We start from the raw sequence: 24,677 nt of genomic DNA on the forward strand, positions 1-24,677 counted from the left end.
TATTAATTAATTAGTATTTTATAAAAAATAAAAATTGTCCCGTTTTTGCCCTAAATTTTGGGCATGACATTTTGGTATCAGAGTGAGGTTTCCACACTAGGAACCTTACTCACTTACGTTTCGCCTTAGAATATTTAAAATTATTTTGTTAAATTGATTTTTGAATTTAATTGAATTTAATTCTAAAAGAAATAAATTAATTGTTTTGCCTTATTTTCCTCTTAGGATGCCACCGACGATGCGACAAGCTCGCAAGCGTGGACGGGGTCCTAGACGTGTGCGCATAGCACACGAGGAGGTAGAGAGGGAGGCATCGGTTCCAGAGGAGAACGCAGGAGCACCTCCCGAACAACCAAATGAACCTAACCAAGACCTCTTAGCAGCCATTCAGAATCTTATTGGCATAGTTTAGGAAAGGATCCCAACAGAGAACCCTTAGGTTAGGAGTCATGACTCTGGGAGTCATAGATCTGTTGATAGAGAACGAAGCAGGAGCCCAGCTCCGATTCCTGTAGAGAGTCAGGGTGGTAATGAGCTAGAGTCAGTACATATGTCAGGACCACCTCCAGCGGTGGAACCAATTTATTTTGAGAGAAGTCGTCGAGATCCAAGGGATCTCATCAGGGAGGTCATGCACCTCCAACCACCATCCTTCGGAGGTTCTACAGATGGAGTAGAGGCCGAGGCATGGCTTCTGAGTCTTGAGAGGTGCTTTGCGTTGCGTTCTTATGAGAGCAACTTGAAAGCACATGTTTCAGTTCATCTTCTGAGAGGGACAGCCTCCACCTGGTGGAGACAGGAAGAGTACAAATGCGGATTAGTTCCTGATACACTCACTTGGGAGATATTCACAGAAAGGTTCCGTGAGAGGTACCTATCAGAACACTTCAGGCAGCGTCGTATAGACGAATTTCATGATCTCCAACAAAAAGGCTTGTCAGTAACCCAGTATGAGAGTAAATTCTTTGAGTTGTTGCCATATGTAGATTATCTTAAGGATGAGAAACTTCTTGTAAACCGCTTCATCAGGGGATTAAATGCCAGTATAGCTGGGCCTATTAGGATGTCCGCCCCAGAGAGCCTTCGGGTTGTTGTAGAGAAGGCACTAATTGTCGAGAAAATTCAGGTTAGACCACAGGACAATAGGGATCAGTTTCAGAACCGAAATCCCGCACCTCAGACTTATGGATTCCATAAACCACATTGGAAAGGGAACAACCAAAATTCTCAGGGGTTCTCCAAACCCCCTCCTCCACAACAGACACCACAGAACCAGAGGCAGAAGCCTCCATAGTATCAGCAGGGCTCCAAGCCCAAACAGTGGCAGACTCAGGGACAAAAATGTGATCAGAGAGCACAGGGGCAGTACACATAGCCGACGGGGACTCAGCAGTCCTCCAGGGGTGGGTACAGCAGATCCAGTAGGACAGGAGGTCAGGCATTCTCTAGGCCTCAGGGTGCCCAGTTCTAGGCACGGGGTGCTTGCTTTACATGTGGAGCCATGGGGCATATGGCGAGAGATTGCCCTTAGGGACGGGTAGCAGGGAGTCAGGGGATGGCCGCTTCAGAGCCGACAGTTGGTGATATGGGTAGGTCCCATAGAGTATTCACAGCGGTTGACAACCGCCAGGCTGAGCATCAGGCCACGGTTATCGAATCTACAGGTATAATCAAAGGTAACAATGTATCTATTTTGTTTGATTCAGGAGCTACTGACTCCTTTATATCTCCATTGGTTGTGGAGCATTGCGGGCTAGTGGCAACTAGACAGGGTGTCAGTTGGGAAGTGGAATTAGCTTCAGGGGCTAGAGTGTCAGTGGAATTAGAGGTTAAGGCATGTCAGCTGCAGATTGGCAAGTCCACCACTTTAGTAGACCTTAGAGTGACTCCACTTGGATCTTACAGAATCGTACTTGGCATGGATTGGCTTTATGCTCACAGGGCCAAGATGCATTGCCGCCTGAAAAAGATTGAGTGTGAGGATGATCATGGTTCGCCCATAGTTATTACCGGAATTCAGAGGCCCGTGTCTCTTCACATGATTTCTGCAATGCAGCTTAAGCGGAGCATGCGGAAGGGATGTCAGCTTTTTGCTATCACTATCAGTGACAGAGGAGAAGAGGAGGAAAATGAAACATCGCTCGATGACCATCCTATCCTTAAGGGATATTCAGATGTATTTCCTTCAGAGTTACCGGGAATGCCTCCCCGCAGAGAGATTGATTTTCATATAGACCTAGTACCAGGAGCCGAGCCAGTTTCCAGAGCACCTTATAGAATGACCACAAATGAGCTTAATGAACTTAAAATTCAACTCGAGGAACTTCTTGAGAAGGGTCATATCCATCCTAGCGTATCCCCGTGGAGTGCACCAGTCATCTTCGTTAAGAAGAAGGATGGATCTCTCCGATTGTGTATGGATTATCGACAGCTAAATAAAGTAACCATCAAGAACCGATATCCTTTGCCCAGAATTGATGATTTATTCGACCAGCTTCAGGGTGCCAAAGTCTTTTCCAAAATAGATCTTAAGTCAGGATACCATCAGTTGAGAATAGTGGAAAGTGATATCCACAAGACCACATTTTGCACTAGATATGGTCACTATGAGTTTACCGTAGTCCCCTTCGGACTTACGAATGCCCCAGCAGTTTTTATGAGCCTCATGAATGGGGTGTTCCGTACCTTTCTGGACCGTTTTGTTATTGTGTTCCTCGATGATATACTGATATATTCTCAGAATGAGAAGGAGCATGAGGAGCACCTGAAACGGGTATTGCAGTGTTTGCAGGATAACCAGTTGTCTGGCAGCCTATTGAAGTGTGCTTTCTTTCGGTCTGAGGTCAAGTACCTTGGGCACGTTATTTCCGATGATGGGATCTCAGTTGACCCATCAAAGATTAGGGCTATTATGGATTGGCCATCGCCTACCAGTGTGACAGAGGTCAGGAGTTTCATGGGTTTAGCAGGGTATTACCGACATTTTGTCGAGGGTTTCTCCAGAGTTGCACATCCTATTACTTCTCTTCAGCGTAAAGGGAAGAAATTTGAGTGGACAGAGAAGTGCGAGAAGTCCTTTCAGGAACTCAAGAAGGCACTTACTAGCGCTCCTATCCTTGTTGTACCGAATCCTTCAACTGACTTCATGGTTTGTACAGATGCTTCCCTAGAGGGTTTAGGGGCAGTTCTTATGCAGGATGGTAGGGCCATAGCTTTCGAGTCTAGGAAACTTAAGACTCATGAACTTAATTATCCCACTCACGACCTTGAGCTCACAGCAGTAGTGCATGCACTTGTGAGGTGGAGACACTTCCTTTTAGGACATCACTTCGAGCTGCATTCAGATCATCAGAGTCTTTAGTACATCTTTACTCAGCCGAATCTTAATGCACGTCAGAGGAGATGGATGGAGTTCTTGTGCGAATATGATTTTGACGTTCACTACATCAAAGGAAAGGAAAATGTAGTTGCAGATGCCTTGAGTAGGAGACGTCATGAGGTTTACACCATATCCATGGGCACGGATTTGAGAGACCATATACTTCAGCACTTGCCAGAGGATGGATGGTATGCAGAGGTTGGTCAGGTAATACGATCTCAGGTTACACTAGAAGGGAAATATGCGGATTATTCTTTGGAGTCCGATGGACTATTACGCCACAGAGGGTGCATTTATGTACCTTCCTCTGGGGGATTGCGAGAGTTCATTGTCACGGAAGCTCATAGAGCTCCTTATGCAGCGCATCCCGGGGTTAAGAAGTTGCATGCTGACTTGAGGCAGTTGTATCATTGGCCGGGAATGCGGCAGCTCATTGCTGAGATAGTAGCTCGATGTCTCAAGTGTCAGAGGGTAAAGGCGGAGCACCACCATCCAGGTGGGTTTCTTCAGTCTCATGCTATACCAGAGTGGAAGTGGGATACTATATCCATGGATTTCATCATTAGTCTCCCTATGTCTTCTCGTCGCCATGATGCTATCTTGGTGACAGTTGACAAGTTGACCAAAGTAGCTCACTTTTCACCAGTTCGTACTACATTCACAGCTCCAGCAGTAGCATAGGTGTTCTTGCGAGACATTGTAAGACTACATGGCGTACCCTGCAAGATTATTTCCGACAGGGATTCTCTTTTCACTTCTTCCTTTTGGAAGTCATTACAGGCAACTATGGGCACTAAGCTCAATTTCAGTACAGCCTATCACCCAGAGACAGATGGTCAGACAGAGAGGGTCAATCAGGTGTTAGAAGATATGCTTCGTATGTACATCATGGATCATCAAACCCGGTGGGAGGAGTATCTTCCCTTAGTGGAGTTTGCCTATAACAATGGGCATCACACTTCTTTGGGGATGCCACCCTATCAGGCATTATACGGCAGGCCTTGCAGGACGCCCTTGAGTTGGGATCGCATAGAGGATAGAGTTGCTATTGGTCCTGAGTTAGTTCAGGATATGGAACAGCAGGTGGATTTGATTAGGCAGCATCTCAGAGAGGCTCAGGATAGACAGAAGAAATATGCCAATGCAAAGATGATAGATCGTAGCTACTTGGTTGGAGACAGAGTTTTCTTGAGAGTGCGACCGCATAAGAGTCCAATCCGTTATGGAAAGGGTTCTAAGCTCGCACCTCGCTTTGTAGGACCTTTTGAGATTCTGGAGAGGATAGGCCCAGTTGCCTACCGTTTAGCTTTGCCACCTAGCCTGTCATGCATCCATGATGTGTTTCATGTTTCCGTTTTGAGAAAGTATATCTATGATGAGTCTCACATTTTAGATTGGGATGCCTTGCAGGTGGAGTCAGACGGGCAGCTAGCTTTGGAGCCCATTCACATTTTGGCACGCCGGACATTGGCCCTTCGAGGTCGAGAGCTGGACCAGGTTAGGGTCCAGTGGGATTGTTATGATGAGGTTACGGCTTCATGGGAGGACGCAGCACGTATGAGATCAGAGTACCCCCACCTCTTTGATGAACTCCAGGAAGAAGTTCATGCCTAGAGGGGGAGGATGTGAGGCCTCACCTCGACTCAGTCTGACATTCAGTGGATTTTATATTTAGACTATGATGGATACTTTATTTTGATGTTTTTTGAGACTTAGAACTTACATGATTTTAGGATTTGGATAACATTGCTATGATTTGATGATTTTACTTATATGCTTTATGAGGTAGAACACTACATGATTGTTAGATAGGATGATATTGCAATGATAGATGTCGTTATTGAATTTGCAGGACTTTACTCTGAATATAGAACTATGATGTATGTTTAGTTTATGTGAATTGGGATTAAATTGCTTATGTGAATTTGCTTGATAAAAGATATATTCAATCTGTGCAGATGAAAATTGTATGCAAGTAATGATGTGTATTGTTATATTATTGAATTATATTATATATGGATATTTGGAAGTACTAATGTGAAAATTGAGATGCGCAGGAAATTTACCATGTGACCATGGAAATTACGAAGAACCAAACCTAGACTTATGTATGTTCGTAAGCCAGGGTTTGTCTATTTGGAGAGACAACACCCCGTTTGTGTAGTATTTTATTCGTAACAGTATATACTGCATGAGTGTTAAGTGTTATTTAAATTTATTGTGTAAAAACCACAAGAGACAATTTCATGTTTTATTTTTGTACAAGTGTTTTATTTGTGTCACTTGACACATATGTGGATTTAAATTTAAATGTTTTATTTTGTCTCTTGGTAGGAAAGTGTTTAAATTATAGTTCTTCTTAAATAAAATAATGTGTTGTCATAAATACTTTGGGAATATAATATTTGGGGTGGTCAACTTATGTTTGACCCGAAAATAAACTTCAGAGGGGTTTAAAATGGGTTAAATGAACACCTAGGGGTAGTTTAATAGGGTTTCCTAAAGCCCATAAGGTATACCTAGGGGTTAGGGGTAATTTTAGGCAAGTTTCTACTTTATAATGATCTTTTTAACGCTTTAAAAATTGGCTTTTTTGAGTTGTGCGAAAATTGAAAATTAGAAGTTTAAATCTAATTTAGATTTTTCTTATTCGAATGAGAGTCTTTTTGCATTTTTGCTTTCTTTCCCTTTTGGTTTTTAGAAACTTGTGAGAACTCAGAGAATGAGCTTCTTAAGCAAGATTTTTGGGAATTGAAGGGTAATCACCCACTCTCCATTTTTGGAGACAAGAGAAATTTTGAAAAAAAAAAAATGTTATGGAATAGAAAAATTGATTAAGGGTAGAAGGAAAAAGATTCATGGATTGGGCAGCTCTTCCTCAAATATCATAATACCTTTGGGTAGATTAAGGTTGGTTTCAGTTATTCATTTTAATGTCTTCTTCTTGCTTATGTCTGGAAGTTTGTTGGTGTAAGAAATCTGTGTTCTTGAATGTTTTTGTTGAAAAATCTTTTGGTATTTTTGCATTATGATTTGTGTTGTGTTTTGGGAGTTTCCTCAAGACCTCTTACTCTTGGGAGAGAAGAGGATCTTGTGGGTGGTAGCAGTGACAACCCTCGAGTGAGAGACTCTCTTTTGAGAGCGATCACAAGGGATCTTTGTGTGACCCTTGCTGCATGGCCTGTTTGTGCAATGGGGGTCATAAGGAGGGATATAAGGCTAGAATGCCTTTGGGGGGCATAAGGAATAAGGGGTTGAGATTCTTGATATATTTATTGTGCCATGAGGTGGCTTCTTATTTATTTCATATTTGCAGTTCTCCTCAAGGTATTGGTTCACTACCACCCTTTGAAAAGATCATCACCAAAGTGTGGTGCTGTGAAGCCAAGTTGGGAGTGTGTCTGATTATCTATATGTATTGCCTTCTATGTGTTTGCCTGTATGTTACCCATCTAGGAATTGGTTCTCCGAGCTCGGGGGTGGCTACCAATTAGCCTAGGCTGGGAGGTGAGCACTCCGTGGTCATATTTGTGTTTTCTATTATGCAGGAAAGTCAGGAGAAAGAGAATAGGAACCATGAAAAGACACAGAAGATTATTGTTGAAGATACTTAAATCCAGTTGCAAATATTTGTTTTAATTTGATTCAGAAGTATGCCCTCATTCATAGAAATGAGAGGCAAGTTGTAATTCTTGAAAATAGACTTGAGTTTTATTGTTGTAGCTAAGAAAGGAAACATCCTATAAATATGCAGAATATCTTTGAGTTGCATGTAAAAGCTTCTTTTGTATTATGGAAAAAAATTAGTTTCAAATAAATTTTATCTATATTCTACTTGTTGAAAAGTATGAGTTATTTTGCTGAAGAATTCTAAGTATTAAAAAAAAATAAGAGTGTTTTAAGTAATTGTTTTATTAGTGGAAAAATCAATGAATGTGTTTTATTCAGAATAGTATGATGTATTTTTAAAAAAAAAAAAGTGTTAGAATAAAAGTTTAGCAAAAGATCTACTTCTATTTCTTTTATCAGCAATTAGAATAAATAAATAAAAGAGCCTAAGTTATATATCAATTATATATATATATATATATATATATATATATATATATATATATACTTACTTAAATGTTTATTTGTGCACATGTAATTTTGGATTTACATAATGTGTTTCCCATTGTTATTCTGTTTAAAATTTTGTATGTAAATCTTATTAAAAAAATATATATATATATTTTTATATATATTCACCCTTAAAACTTTTATATATATAAATTTATATAAATATAAATATATATATATATAAATATATATACATATATATATATATATTTATATATAATATATATTTTTTTTTAAATATAAATTAAAAAAAAAAAAGGAGATTTGGGTTCCACGCGGGCCGCACTGTGTGTACGCACAGTGAGGGCCGCGCGGCGCCCACTGTGTGAACACACAGTGCGGGCCGCTCGGCTCCCACTGTGTGGACACATAGTGGACGGCCGCGGCCGCCACTGTGTGGCCACACAGTGGTGTGAGCCGCTATCGGCGCCCACTGTGTGGACACACAGTGGTGCCGCGGCGCCCACTGTGCGCCCACACAGTGGCGCCTCGGCCCTCCCTGTCACCTTCTTCGAACCTGCAATGAAAATGGCCGCCGCCTTGGGGTTTCGGCCCTGTCAAAAACACTCAGTGGTAAGCAAAAAAAAAATGGATTAAGCCCTAGCCCGGGTAGGGCTAGGGTAAATGAATTAAATTTTACATGATAGTTTAGAGTTGATAATATATTATAAAAAAAATAGAACCCTAATTAGGGTTGGGAAAATATTGTTTATTATTTTGAAAAGTTATTTTAGAAGAATTAAGATATATAAATATATGTAAATATATATATCTATATATATATATATGAGTGTATATATATATATATATATATATATATATATATATTTCTGGTTATATTTGGAGTAAGTAATTAATAGAGATTTAAATATTTAAATACCTCTGAATTGGTTTCTAATAGGTAGTAAAAGAAAAAAAAAGAATATACAAATTTATGAATAAAGCCTGGTCTTATAAAATTCAAATGTATTTAGCGAGTTAAATGCTTAATATTGCCCTAGTTAATTTAATTAGAGCATTAAAATTTTAAAATGGTTGTTTAGACTATATGGTCATATTGGAGATTGAATTAAATTTCCTCTCCTATTTCTTTAGCGTGATTGTTTTAATAAACCTAATGACTAGGTATCTCGTGGAGATAAATTTAAACTAGTTAGTTTTCCGCAATTAAAATTAAACAAATTATCGATGCTTGGTTCGTTTCAGAATTAGCTCGAATATAATTATGGGAATTTCATTAACGCTTGTCATGTGAGCGAACTTATTAATTAATTAGTATTTTATAAAAAAAAAAAAATCGTCCCGTTTTTGCCCTAAATTTTGGGCATGACATTTTCCCTCGTCAATATTATGAAATATAAATGTTAGCTTTGTTAATATTGAGAAAATTAAAATTAAATGAGAGAGAAGCATTTTAATTTTAATTAGAAAAACAAGTTAGATTATTTGAATAGTTGAAAAGAATGATTATATAACGTACTAAAATAATAATAAATATTCTCAAGTTTTATTCAATTAAAGCATAGTACTAGGTCTAGACAACTTAGATAGACACGGGTTCAAATCAACACTATATGTGAAGTGACACAAGATACTTCAAAATAAAAATCTCAACCATATACCATAGGCGACATGAACCTACGCAACAATGTGTGATAGAACTCAAAATGGAATTACTCGCTTGTTCACTGAGTCTATAATCCTCTCTTTTCATTTCTTTTATTTAAAAAGTGCTAAAATTTGAAATTAGGAGATTAGGTCAAACCTAGGTTGGAAAATATTTTTAGGGTTGTTGATTTTTTTTTAATATGTCCAGTTGGATCTGTTTCTATGTAGGGATCGTCTATGTATTTATTGACCAATGTGGTCGTTTGTATATTGGTTATGTTCGCCTTGATGGCAGGATTGTAAATAATGTGAACCTTATGTATCCTTAACTTATTTAAATGATCAGAGGGGTCTTGCAGTTGAGCAGACCGAGAGATGTAGCCCATTAGGGGTGAACTCCGATATCAATTTGGTGTTATGTGATGCTTTTGTTCTTATGTTTCATGTTTAGTGTTAGCATGTATGGATGGAATTTTGATAGAATTTATAAGTGGATTAGATGAAATTAATCATAAATGCATGTATGCAGTTGTCTTAATTAAATACAAGAATGTGGATCATGAAAGGATGTAGATTTGAGTAATAGAAGGTAATCAATTTTAGTTATTGATAATACAATTAAGTATGCATGGAAATAACTCTCTAGGTTATGATGAAATTAAAGCATTTATTGAAATTAGATGCATGGTATAAGGTTAAGGGAAAGTTTGAACGAAATGATTGGATAACCATGATTAGATGAACTCATCATATTTCCTAAATAGCAATTCAAATGGATGAACTCATTTAGTTATTTACATTTTAATCTTAATAAATGAACTTCATCACATTAGCTTTTTTTAAACTATAATGGATGTACTCATCAAGTTATCTATATTTTAACCCTAATGGATGAACTTCATTATGTTATTTACATTTTAACATTGATATGTGAACTTCATCTTATTAGCTATATTTTAACTATAATGGATGAACTCATATGGTTATGTACATCTTAACCTTAATAAATGAACTTCATCTTATTAGCTATATTTTAACTAAATTGGATGAACTCGTCTAGATATCTATATTTTAACCCTAATGGATGAATTCATATGTTATCTATGTTTTAACTTCTATGGGTAAATTTCCTCATGTTAGACTCATCGCCAACCATAACGGATGAGTGCGTTCTATTATCTACAAATTTAAATTACCAAACAAATTATATCCATGTTTTCAGTAATAACATATAATTAAGTTAACCTGCTTAATTGGATCAAATATCGTGAGTTGAGTTAGATGTTAAGTTACATAATCACATTGGGAAACTCCTTAGGTTTTGTTTAGTCTTCCGCTGTGTTATCTGAACTTTTTATAACTCGTTGCATCATCATTTTGTGTCAAAAAGAAAAATATTTGCACTCCATTTGTGCATTTTAGCTTTATCCCTTCGGGGTTTCCTAGCGAGGCATTACATGTATGCAAGATTAGATAAGTACTTGATGAAGTTGGTATTTTATATAGGTACTAGTGACAATAACTTATACTTTAAGATTGAGAATTATAACATTTTGATTAATGAAGTATTTGCGGATGGAATTATTTTTGGAGGAGATGATGATTTGAGTATGAAGTTTGCTGATGATATGCAAAAGGAATTTGAGATCTCTATGTTAGGTGAGATGAAATTCTTCTTAGGATCGTAGATTACTTAGACTGGTAAAGGTATTTTCATTTCTCAATCTAAGTATGTGAAGGAATTGTTGAATAAATTTTGGTTAGCTGATTATAAACCTATTGGAACTCCTATGGTGTTTGGATGCAAGTTGTCTAACAATGATGAATCTCACAAAGTTAATCGGACCTTGTACAGATCTATGGTTGGTGGACTGATGTACTTGATGTTGAACACAATGTACCACTAAGAGGGGGGGTGAATCAGTGGTTCTTAATTTTTTTTTAATTTTAAAGCAACGTTAAAATACTGGTTGTTATCCTAATCACTAACAATCAAATCGGTAAGAAAAATGAGAATACCAAAAGAGACAATCATATAAATGCAACCCACAACACCAGATGTATGAGAGAAACCCAATATGGGAAAAAACTCGATGAGAAATGTTGCTAGAGACTACTACTCCAATCCAGCCTCACAAGTGAAACACTGAATTATAAAGATTTAGGGCACCAACCCCTGCACCAAGCTCCAACTTGGTGATGTATATTGAAATACAATTTGGATACAGTTATAGCTTCTTGTTGCAAATGAGTTCTACAACTCTTAATCAAATAGGTCATTGTCAGTTAACAGTCTTCTCTTCTTTACTAGATCTCACACTATTGGTTAACAAAAATCTCTCTCTGATTCTTGGTCTCTCTTCTCTCTCTCATACATAGCCTCACAACACACTATGTCACACTTGGATGCCTTCTTGATCAATCACACCTCACTGGTTAGCTCAACTGTTAGACTTCCTATAATTTATCGATACTCTATCACTGTTGGTTAAACCCTCTCATCAGTTTCCCTTCTCACTTGCTTTGCAGCTTTCTTAGAATAAATTATAAGGAAGATGATCTTTCTCTATGCTCAAACTCACTTGACTCTCCTTCTCCACCTCAAGCATCATTCATTTTTGTTTCGAGCTCATCTATTCATAATCTTGGATTCCCGCCAAGAATGTATTAAATTACTATCGTGTTAGGTTTTACCTTCTCCAACTCGATCAGAATCCAATTTGATTTGATCTTCTTTTCCATGGATAATATCTTCATTAAATTGATCAATCACCAGCAAAGCTTTGCATTCCAATGTGCGTTTTCTAAATCTAGAGGTTTGCACCATGCTTTTTTGCTTTTCTCTGTCATTCACCATTAATGGCTTTGTTGTTTCCTTCATCAAACGGTTACAAAGATCAAATATTCTTGCAGGATTAGTTCAGTCACTTTGTCAGCTTTCCTTCCTCAAGCCACAATCCTCTGGCATCCTCTGTGACTTGTGGGTTCTTCATAAAATCCAACCTTCTTGCAGATTTGTTATGTCAAAGCACACTCCACCGACCTGTGCAATACCTCTACCTAGCATCCTGCTATCATGCTTGGCAACATCCACCTCTTCTTGGATTCCTATGTTGGTTTGACATTATTTGTCAACCAAGGTAGACTACCGGCTTAGTTCACCTTACTGGTATGACCATCAAACATCCTCTGTACTGGTAGCACATCCTCTCTATTCTGCTCATCGGGTGTTGTGCCTTAATAAAAAACAACCTTCATCCTAGTTTGTGCCTTACCGGTAAGATTAACAACCAATAGATGACACAACTCATGTGTACTGGTAGACTTCCTTCTTTCTGGTTAGTCATATGTGCATTTTCCATCATATGTCTAGCTCTTCTTATACCGGTCACCACTTCTTACTTACCGATGACCTTTCCAAACTGGTTTGATACTAATGACAACTTAATGCCAATAATGCCAACACTTGACTCAAACTAGATTGGATATCATGCATGCTGTATGTCTTTGTGCTAGATTTCAAGCTAAAGAGGATTTTTAGATATCTAAAGGGAGTACTATTGACTATGGGTTGTGGTATCTGAAGAATGATGATTTCATGTTATATTCCTATATTGATGTTGATTGGGTAAGAGATGTAGATAACTAGAAGAGCACTACCAGTGGAGCTTTCTTTCTTTCTGAGGAAGTTGGTTTTATGGGAAAGTAAGAAACAAGATGCTATATCTCTATCTATTGTTGAAGGTGAATACATTGTTGTTGCTAGAAACTGTATTCGGGGAGTTTGAATGAAGTAGATGTTGAAAGACATAAAAGTTGTGTATGATGAGCCTACTATTATTTACTATGACAATTCAAGTGCTATTAATATTTCCAAGAATCCAATACTGCATTCTAAAACAAAGCATATATCAATTAAGTACCACTTTTTGAGGGAGAAAGTCAGTGATGAGGAAGTAAAATTGGAGTATGTATCTACAAAGAATCAGATTGTAGATATTTTCATGAAGCCTTTGCCTGCAAATACATTTGTGTATTTGAGAGACAAGTTAGGGGTCTCTGACCCTCCTGATGAGAACTAGGTGCATTGAGAATGTATCAATCCAGTGGGCTTCATAGTCTTATCTCTTTATCCAAGTTGATGAGTTGGTATTGCTACTCAACTAGAGTAGTTAGTGTGTTGTTCAGAGCTATGATTTTATCCTAAGGGGGATAGATTGTCCTTCTTAGTGGGATAGAAAATTGATCTACTTATATCTTTGGCATTATTATCAAAGGGTGAGAGAAGCATGTGAAAAACTGCAATATCGTTGGAGCTTTGTGTGCATGATCTGACGGGGAGTTTGGTAGATTTTGTTGGTGTTGATTATGTATTCCTTTGCATTGATTGTTTTTCACATTCATATGCTGTCATCAATGAAAAAGGGGGATATTGTTGGATATTGTTGCTACTAGGATATGTTGTTGTCATTGATGTCAACATATTCCTATATTTTGGTGTTGTAGAGAATTTTTTTGGTGATCTGGTGATTGCTAAGAATTGATTTGGTATTTTAAATTCATCCTTTATTTATTCCATGATGCTATGTGATGATTTGGTCAAGTTGTGGATTCTGGTATGGAGACTGGTTTTCAGTGTTCGGTGTTGTAGTGTTCTAGTGTTTGATATGTTGTGCTTTGGTATTACTATATCTTGTGTTGCATATTTGGGAGAGTGTTTGGGATGTTTGTGTGTATCTTCATTTCAGATGGTTCATGATTTGATGCTTTGAAAGCTATATTTTTTGTCTGAGTTGTTGTTGTTGTTAAGCATTCTTCAATGTTAGCATGTTGATTGATGAAGATTTGAATAAGTGGTGTTGGTGCAACTATTATGGATGATTTTAAAATGCTTGTTGGTGTTTCCTAATCATCTCCTATTTTTTGATGGTCCGCATTGATTATTGTGTGAGTTCTTGATGATCTTATGGGTATGGTGACACTCTTCCTGTTATGTGGTATTTTGGTGGTGTAACATGTTGCAGTTGATCTTGGCAAGATTTATGGTGGTGGTGTGTGTTTCAGGAGTTGTTTAGTGTGAGGCCCTACCCTGAGCCATCATAGCATTGCAGTTATTCTCATGTTTTAGACTTATTATTGACACTTTATTTTGGTGCATTATGGACATAGATTCTATATGATCCAGTGATTGGATAATCTTGATATGGTGTATGTCACTTATCTCTGATTTGCAGTACTTTATTTTGATGCTAGAAATTATGGATGCATGCTTTATAAATGATTAAATTTCATTATGATTATGATGATGTCATTTAGTAGATTATTTTATGTGGATTTTATTAGATAATTGGAAACTTGATTATTATAATTGAAATTGTATGCAAATGTCTGAATCATATTCTTTTCATATGATAATATTATATATGATTTTTGGAATTACTAATGTGCAAAGTGAAATGTGTAGGAAAACTGATCCATGTGACCATGGAAACTATTCAGAGAATCAAGCCTAAACCTATATGTTTGTGAAGCCAAGGGTTGTCTATTTGGAGAGACAACACATAGTGTGTAAATGTGTTTTAATTTGTAAATGTTTATGCTTGGATGTGTGTTTATTTTAGAATTGTTAAATTTATTAATTCCAAAAAAAGGGACATTGCCATGTGTATTTAAGTATAGTGTAATTTTGTGGTGTCACTTGACACATGTGTTGTAGAGTGAGTTGGTAGTGACATGTCCTTGGAAGGAATTTGTTTTACCAATGCATTTTTTAAATATCCTAGTATGGTCCCAAGAAAGTCTTGGATAGGGAGCCATTAGAAAGGTCAACTCAAGGTTGACCCGTAGGTAAACTTTGGGTGAGTTTCTAGAGGGTTAAACTAACTCCTAAGGTCAGGTTAGGGAAATTTTTAATGGGCCATATGTTATACGTATGGGTAAAGGCCAAATTTAGCCATGTGTCCACTCCCTGGTGACTGTCTAGTCACCTCAAAAGTTGAGTTTTTCAAGATGGTCGAATTTCAACTTTTGAGGATCTTACTTAGATTAGACAACCTTCCTAATGAGTGATATTTTTTCTTCCCCATTTTCTCTCACCTTTTTAGGGTGCCTTGTATAGAGATCTTGTAAGGTGTTGGGAAGACCAACCTATAAAAATCCCTCACCCTTCCCGAGAGGATTGGAAAGAGTGAGGAGTGTCTTCTTAGGGAATGGTTTGAGAGGGAGAATTTTGATCACCCACTCTCCATTTTTGGAGACATAGATTTTTTTCTCAAGTTTTTGTTTCTAGTTTCTTGAGTGAGATTTTTGGCTAAGTCTTGAGAAGGAAAAAGAATATTGGATTGGGCAGCTCTCCTATAACTCTCCTCATTTCCATTTGCATATTTTTAAGGTTGGTTGAATTACTTCCTTTTATATGTTGTATTGTAAATGTGAAAAGATTGTTTGTGTTTTTCTTTAGTAGTTTTCTTTGTAGGCTTGGAAAGATGTTTTGAGTTCTTCCTTGTGTGTTTCGTATTGCATGTTTCATGTTATATGTTTTGGGTGTTTCAAGGCCATACTCACCCTTGGGAGGGTAGAGTAGCCTTAGGGGTGAAGGGTTGCTTGATAGCCTAAGAGTGTAGAGACTCTTTGGAAGAGGGTGATGCACAAGGGTTATGGGACCCTTGCTACATTGCATTTTATGTTACGCAATGGGGGTCATAAGGGGAGTTTTGGGCTTGTATGCTATGGGGGACATAAGGATATTTGTTGGGACAAGTTTGAACTTGTGGTTATTTTTACTTGGTAGCCTTGTAAAGGCATTATGTTCTCCTATTTACAAATTCTCCTCTAGGTACTTGGTCCACCTCACCCCACAAGAAATAGTCACTTAGTGACTTTGTTTAGCCTTGGGTTGGGAGTTCTATGGTTGTGAGTCTTTTTGTGACTTGTTTGCAATGATTGTATCCCATTTAGCCTTGGTTCTCCTAGCTCGAGGGTGGCTTCATGTAAGCCTAGGTGTAGTACCCCTTCTCGATCGGACTTATTAGACTAATTTTATGTTGTAGTTTACTATTCAGTTGACACCTTATTGCTCGACATTTTTCTGACGTATTTGATATTATTTCATGTTTATCTGGATATAAGATGCATGAGTTATTTTCAATATTTTAGTACTGGTGATTTCTAGTATTTCATGGATTATTGCTTTGTACTGACATCTTACTTTATCTAGGCGATGTGTCATATATATGCTGCATGTCTGTAATTGTATTGGATGCAAGGGGATGATTTTCCTTCACTCATTTCGATGAGACAGGGAACATCGCGATTCTCCTTCATCGGTGTGCGTGCCGTGTATTCTATATTTATATGCATGCATGTGTGATTTGATGATGCAGGATATTGCAGGTACAAGTACCAGGTAGGTACGGGGTATCGTCTCCACCTCGCTTCACAAGTCTGAGCGTGCCTTATATGTCCGATGGGAGTGGAGGAGATAGTTGTTGACCCTAGTCCTTACCCTCAGTCTACTCTTGTGAGTGTCGTCAGTCGATCGTCCATCCCTTTTGTTCGACTTTCGAGTCTTCTTGCTTTTCCTCGATTTGCATGCCATAGTGGTTCGGTTATTTATTTAAGTTTAAGTTGTCATTCTTTGTTGGTATAAGCAATTTATTCATTATTATGCCTTTATGTCTTGAACCAAGCTTAATTGATTAATTTATTAGATTTAAATCTATAGTTGTTTATTTTGGAAAAGTAATCATGTCTAAATCCAATGGAAGAAGTAAAATAAATAAAGTTAATTGCTTTTAATAAATACAAATAAAGCTAACTTATTGATTTCCATTTTAGTTGAAAAGTTGATTTAATTGCTAAATATGAGAAATGTAATTTTCAAAAAAAAAAAAAAGGGAATTCCCATTTATTTTAGAGGAATATGAAAAAGAAAAAAAAAAGTCAATTGTTTTATTTTAATGTTTTTAAATAGAAAAATATTTCAACCTAGAAGATTAGGTTAAAACATTTTTTTTACTATTTTACCTTGGAAAAATATTTTTGGAGAGGATATGCTTGTTTGGAGGAGAAAAAGAGATTCTGAAAAAAAATTTCTTGAAAGGAGGATTTGGGTTTTGAATTAGCTTGGAATTCTGCTAAAACACACAACTTCATCTTGGGAACTCCAGAAGTTGGTTGAATCCTTCTTGTCTATTTTTAAAAAAATCCATGTTTTCTTCCAATTCTCTGTTTATTGTTAAAAGTTTGGTTTATGAGTATTGGGTGTTGAGTCTTTGCTTACCATGAGATTGTTGAAGAAAAATCCCATCAATTTGGTTATCAAATTTCAAACTCAAACTCTCTCCAAGTAATTTCATAATTTTATTTATGTTCTTCATTTTGCTTGTGCAAGAAATTCATGGCTTTTGCTGGTTGTAATTGGAGATATTGTTTTTTGGGTTTTAGTAGAATTATGCTGGCAAAATTTTGCCAAGCTTTTACACAATAGTTTCTTCCTGGTAATTTCCAGTTTAAAAATAATAATTATGAGTTAAATTTCTCTTGTCCATTCTTGGTTGGAGCAAAGAAAATCAATTGGGGAATAGAGATCAAGCTTATTCCCATTCAATTTAATTTTAAGAATGAATTGGGCTGATTTGGGTGAATTTTTCTTGCCTCTGTTTCATCACAGAAGTTTTATTGCTGGTAAAAATTTTATTACCAGTGACTTCTATAATTTATCTATTTGTTTAAATGTTTGAAAAAAAAAAAAAAAAAAAGGAATTTGGCTGGGGAAATTATTTGTTATTTTTTCTTAATAGAGATTTTCATCTCTGTATCTCTGTTAGATGTCTTTCTTGTCCCAGACGTTTTTATTAAAAATCAGAATTTAATTTTATAAAAACAAATTTTTTTTTATTAGTTTGGGATTGGGGGCGGTGGCGGGGAGCTGGGCTCAACCCAGCCCACGCACCCCCTCTCCCTGCAGCAAGCATTGCTTCCCCATCTTGGGGTTAGCAGCAGCGCTGCTTCCCCAAGTCTGAGGATGCAGCAAGCGTTGCTTCCTCATACTTGGGGTTAGCAGCACTTGCTGCCGTGGGAGCTTTGGGCCCCACGTGATGTTTGTTTAAAAAAAAAAAATTATATTTTTTTTTAGTTAAAAAAAAATAATATAATAATTTATAGTTGTTAAAATATAATAAATAAAGTTAATTCTTTTTAATAATAAATAATAATGTATTGTTATTTAAACAATAATAATAATATCGTTATTATTTAATATTAAATAATAATATTAAAGTTAATTGTTAGTTATAATGATATTAATGTTAATTAATAATTCTTCTATTTAGTGATTAGATTTATTTTCTTTGTATTTTGGAAAATATATAAAAATGAATGGAAGTAATTATTAACTTTTGGAATAAAGGAGACATTGGATAAATTTAATATTAATTTTCGTTATCCAAGTAATGTAATATAATCATATGGTATTATATTCGATGAATATGTATCATATTGGAATTATTTTATATTAGCTTATATATATCTGTTTAATTTGATTTAAATGTTGACTGGGTTATAGTTGATTTGGGTAAATTGTAATTTTATCATCATCAACTGGTTGGGGGTTTAAAATCGTAAATGTGGTTCCAATTCAACCTTATTAGACATGTGACTTCATCATTTCTTTATGTTAAATAGATGCGATTTCTTTAATTCTAGAAATCCTTATTGCGAGCATTTTATGTTGTTGACTGCTTTAAAGAAAGATTGCTTGTGTAGGATCTTGTGTTTTAATAATTGCAGTCTAGTTGTTTAAATGTCATTGCATTATGGTTAAGATTGTCATTATGTCGTTGATGTTATGCCTTGGTCAGGTGTCGATGTTTAAACCTTGAGGATGTGAGCCATCATGTGTTATGTCCCTAATGGTCAACCCTGGGTTTGTGACTGTGAGTCCTTCACCTGTGTTATTTCTGGATTATTTATGGTTGTCAGCCCCACCATAGAGTTCTCATAGAGAGTCTTATCCAGTTAGTGTCCTAGTAGAGAGAGTGGCTTTCGGGCGGGGGCCGCACCCGAAGTGGATGGCAGGATAACCCCTCGAAAGTCAACTATTAAGTGATAACCTAATAATTTGATTAGGGGGTGGGTAGTTATTAATTTAATTAAGATCAGTTGAGTACTTGTATAGGCTCAAGGTGTTTGGGAAGGCCTAGAATGGCAAACCTACCACCTTGTCCTCACGAAAGGATGGTAGGGTCCGCATGATGCTTAGATGGAGCCGGGGGTTCGGGAGAGGTTACCAGGATAACCCAAGATGGGGGTCGGGACCTATGGAGACCTACCTAGGGTAACCATCTTAAGCCATGTGATGACACTCTCTCTTTAGGGTCGCTAGTGTTTTGTGAGTTGAGTCACTTGTGTACTACGGAGTCATGTGACTGTTGTACTTATCTTGCTTGCTTGAGGGTCTTCTGCTATCTCCTAGCACGGTGGGGTGGTTCCATTATGGGATCACATAGTCGGGTGGTAGTGCCACTTCCCATCGGATATCTTGTTCCTACCTTCATGCGAGGATTGGCTTTGCCGATGTATCTTGGTTCTTGCTTCGTGTAGCAACTCATGTTCTTGATATTGTACCTTTGAGGCCCGTGTGGTCATTGTATCAACAACTTTGTAACCTTAGTACTTTATTGTTCTATGGAAGCCATGTAATTTATGGAATATTGTAATTTAAAGATCATTGGATGTATGTTGTTTCAATTACCTTTCATCTTATGTATAAATGAATCATTGGAAGTATATATGTTGTAACTCTTTAAATCTATCTTTTGGAGATCAATTTATGAATTTGAGTTATTTAATCGTAATTGGCTTTCTTTTTTTTTTAGATGGATAATTGGATTATTATTGTGATGTAGTTTTTATTAGAAGTAATCTTCGTTGGTAACCCTTTAGGATGTCAATGCTAGTCTTCCGCTTATGTTTTTAATTGTGCAAGTTATGATTAATTCACTTAATCTTTAAAAAAAAAAATTATTTCTCCCTTTAGTTGCCTTGTAGTGTTGCATTCCTTTAGGGTTCCTGGCGGGGCATTACACTAGGCTAGGAGGTGAGCCTCCATGGTCACAACCCACAAATGTTATTGCAGGTTTGCTTGGATTAAAGATTGGAGTGGAGTCTACTTGAAAGTCCCTATTTTATTGTATTTAGTTTGAAAAAAGAAATGTATTTGACAAGCCCTCATTTGATAAAAATGAAGAGGCTTGATTTTGTAATCTTCCTATTTGTGTAAAGGAAATAATGATGTAATAAATGTATTTATTTTGATTAGTCCATTCAAAGAAATAAAGAGTAAAGAAAGGTTTGAGTTATTTCATTGTATTTGTTATTGCTTGAAAGAGATGGAAGGAAATTTGTTTCTATTTTATTAGAAAGTAAATAGTATGCATGTTGGAAATAGAAAAGAAAAATAGATGTATAGTAAAGTTGTTTCAATCTGCTATTTATGCTATTCTACAAAAATAAGTGTTTAAAATGTTGTTAAAAATAAATAGGAAAAGTAATTTATGTCTATAGTTTTGAAAAGGAAATGAAGAAAGAAGAATACATTTAAATGTTAGTTTTTAAATCTTCTAAAAGTTTGTATCTTGTCGTTTTATTTACCAAAAGAATGTGGCAGAAATAATGTAGTTGTTAAATAATTTACTTCTGTTATTTATACCTATTCCTAAATTTGTGTAACAGAAAGTAAAGTGCAGATTTAGGCATATTAATACATTTATATAAATATGTTTGCATGCATGATTAAATATTCTTTAAAAAAAACTACTATTTTGCATCTATCAAATATGTTGTTGGAAGAAATATTTAATGAAATTTGTGTTGCATCTCATAAACATTTTAAATCAGATTTATTCATGCATTTAACATTCTGGTTTTAAAAAAAATAGATTATTAAGTATGTGCAATTGTAGCATTTATATATTCTGGTTAAATAGATCAGAGTATTTAAATCAGAATAGATATTATGTGCATGAGTATATATATATAAATATATTACATATATACATTTATATAAATTTATATAAATATATATAGAACATATATAAAATATACATATACATTTTAAATATATATTCCCAAAACTTTGCATATGCCTTTTGGTTGTATACATATGTGCATGTGTGTATATATATATACATATATATATACACATATATATATGTATATATATATACACATATATATATGTATATATATATACACATATATATATGTATATATATATATGTATACATACATATGTATATATATATATATACATATATATATATATATGTATATATATATATGTGTATACATATATATGTATATATATATATATATATGTATGTATACATATACATGTATATATATATGTATACATATACACACACACACATATATATATACATATATATATATATTATATATATTAAAACTGCCCTTAAAATATAAATAAAAGAAAAAGAAGGAAAAAATTTCATTCAATTTTTTTTTTTTACCTTGCCCTATAACCCTGGGCTCCACCATGGATAACCACGGTGGAGGCTTGGCCGCTACTTTGGTATCCACAGTGGATGACATCATTGTTGCCACTGTGGGTAACCACAATGGGTGGCACTACGGCTGCCACTGTGGGTATCCATAGTGGGCGGCTTTGCTGCTGCCACTGTGGGTATCCACAGTGGTCGGCTTCCCTGCCGCCACAGTGGATGGCACCGCGGATGCCACTATGGATAACCATAGTGAGCGGCATTGCCGCCACTATGAGTATCCACAGTGGTGCCTGCGAGCCATCGTGTGACCACCACCACCGCCTCCTTTGTAAACCCTTCGGCCCCCTTTGCAAACTCTTCGGCTTCCTCTGCCATGCCATTTCCATGGTCGTCGTCTCTCTCCCACTTGCACACACACACACAAAAAGATATTATGTGTTAGTTAAAATAAAACCCTAACCCAACTTCAGGTTAGGGTAAAGGAATAACAAAAAAAGGAGATTGTGTTAGGAAACATAAAACCCTAACCCTATTTTGGGTTAGGGTAAATAAATTAAAAAAATACAAAAGAAAGAGAGTCATAAGGATTTTAAAATAAACCCTAGTTAGGGTTAGCATAAAAGATATTAATAAATGAAATAAAATAAAAAGAGAGGGAAATCCCTTTTTAAAATTTGAAATGGGGATTGCCCCATTTAATTTAGGTTATTATTTTATCTAGTTGATTCTCTTTAGGAATTATAATTAAAATTGGGTTTGATTATATATTTAGTAATCTTATACTCATATTGGGTAGGTTTAATGAAGATATTTTTAATGGGAATTTTATTTAGTTTACTGATTAAATTTAAGTTAAGGAGGTAGTTTAATGTCAAATATTAAATATTTAATATTTAAAGTTGGGAAAATTTATTTCGTCAATAAAATGAGGTTACTGGCTAGATTATTATTATATTTGATTTAATTAAATTTTATAGATGAATTTAAAAACGTTGTTACTATCATTCAATTAATTATTTTAAATTTAATAAAATAAGTTAACATTATTTAAATTTGTCCTAGAGCAACTAAATACTATTTGAGATAATTAATATCTCTTAGTTAATAATTGGAGAGTTATTGGAGTAAATCAATTAAATTAATAAATTAAGTTGTGTCAACCCTTTTAAAGTATAATTAGTCTAGTTTGAATTGTAACATTTTTTTTTTTCAATAAAAGTGGCATAGCCACTAAACTTTATTATATTATTTTTAAAATGATTATACGAGTTCAAAAAAGGCATACCGGCAGGAAAGAACCCGCAAGAAAACCTCTGGTTGTCGCCTTCAGAAAAGAAACTATACTACCCTTACAAAATAGGAGGATCCTGATGACCCAAAATCTCACCCATGCCCATATAGATGCCCTATGTACAGAGACCCCATAGGGCATATATCTCAACTGATTAAAAACTCAGTTGGTTACAAAAAGCGGGGCTGAATTGCCAAAAAGTTTACAACAAGAAGAACCAGGAGCCCATCAACTGATAACAACAGCAAGATATAAAATGTAGAGGAGCATGCCGAGATACCAGGAAGTGAAACCAAGGAGGACCAAAACTGGAATAGACCCGAAATCTCCAACTCCATAGAATTGAGAAAATGAGAACTATCCAAAATCCATCTCATAAACAACCTGCAAAAAATATGAGATATCTGCAAAAGGTGGGAACAGTTAGTCCAAAAACCAATTACTCGAGCTTTCCTCTAGAGGAGAAGGTAGGGCATCTTGAGGAACCAGTGACTGTATAGGGATCGCAGGGAGATGAGTCGCATTATGAAACAAAATAGAAATTGATTAGAGCATGAAGACCAACTAACACTCCTCGTGCTCTGACCAAAAGCTAGGGAGATATAAAACCACAAACTTTCCACATATTTTAGAGCTTCATCAATAGTGTCACAGATCAGGCCCATTCTAATTTCAAAGAGAAAATGTCTATAGTGCCCATGTTCCAAAAGATTTTGAATAGAAAGAAAGCCCCCATAAGGAAGAGTACCCATATCAAAAATATAACTATCCAAAGCTGACCCAAGATGATGCATATCAAGCATTGGAGGTACCACAAATTTTGATGCAATAAGCTGGACCAGAGTCTTATCCAACAAAAGATCATAACATATAGTAAAAAAATGAGACAAAACTTGTAAAAAAGAGATAAAAGAAGGAAAGAGCAACCAACGATTACCCACCACCCTGCGAATTTTAGACTCCAACTCCAGATTATGCAAAACAAAAACTCTCCCAAGATTTTTAGAAACATAACCATAATTGTTCCTCAGGAGTAGATACTAAAACATGATAAGTTGGAAGAATAAAAGACATGAGGAATAGTTACCTTTCCCTCAGAGAGAAGAATTCCTTAAGATACTGTCGATGCAGATAAACAAAGACATTCTGCACCAGGGTTAATATATAGCCGAAAGAAAACTAAATTAATTGGCCACCATACACCGTAATGAATGTCATCCATGTGAGAAGCCAAGAAAAAACATGCCAAGAAATGCATCCTAATCAATCAAATAAAAACAAAGGCCTATAATAATTTAGCCACCTTTCATAATAATGAATGATCCGCTCATGTGAAAAAACAAGTCTCCAAAAAATCATTTTAAGAGATGCATCTCGGGTGATCCACAAAATCATTAAACCTCATAATCGCCTCTATGAGAAGTACCATACTATCTCCACTAAAGTCAATAAACAGTACAATAGCAATCATTATATTGAAAGCCAAGGCACACCACAATTAATCAAAACATGTATTCCATATCCCACGTATGAGAGCAACCTCGAAAAAAGCTATTGACAAAGCATGCCGCCACTCTCAAAGCATTTTGGAGATAAAAAGAACAAAAAAAACCCAATAAACATAGTCTCCCATAATGCTTATGACAACCCGCAACCACACTATGTATATGGCAACAATTACCACATACAGAGTTAGATTACCAGCTGAGCATAAATACTTATTATAATAATGTATGATCCACTTATGTGTAAA

Source organism: Cryptomeria japonica, chromosome 2 (genome assembly GCF_030272615.1).
Source record: "Cryptomeria japonica chromosome 2, Sugi_1.0, whole genome shotgun sequence".
In the NCBI taxonomy this organism is placed as follows: Eukaryota; Viridiplantae; Streptophyta; class Pinopsida; order Cupressales; family Cupressaceae; genus Cryptomeria; species Cryptomeria japonica.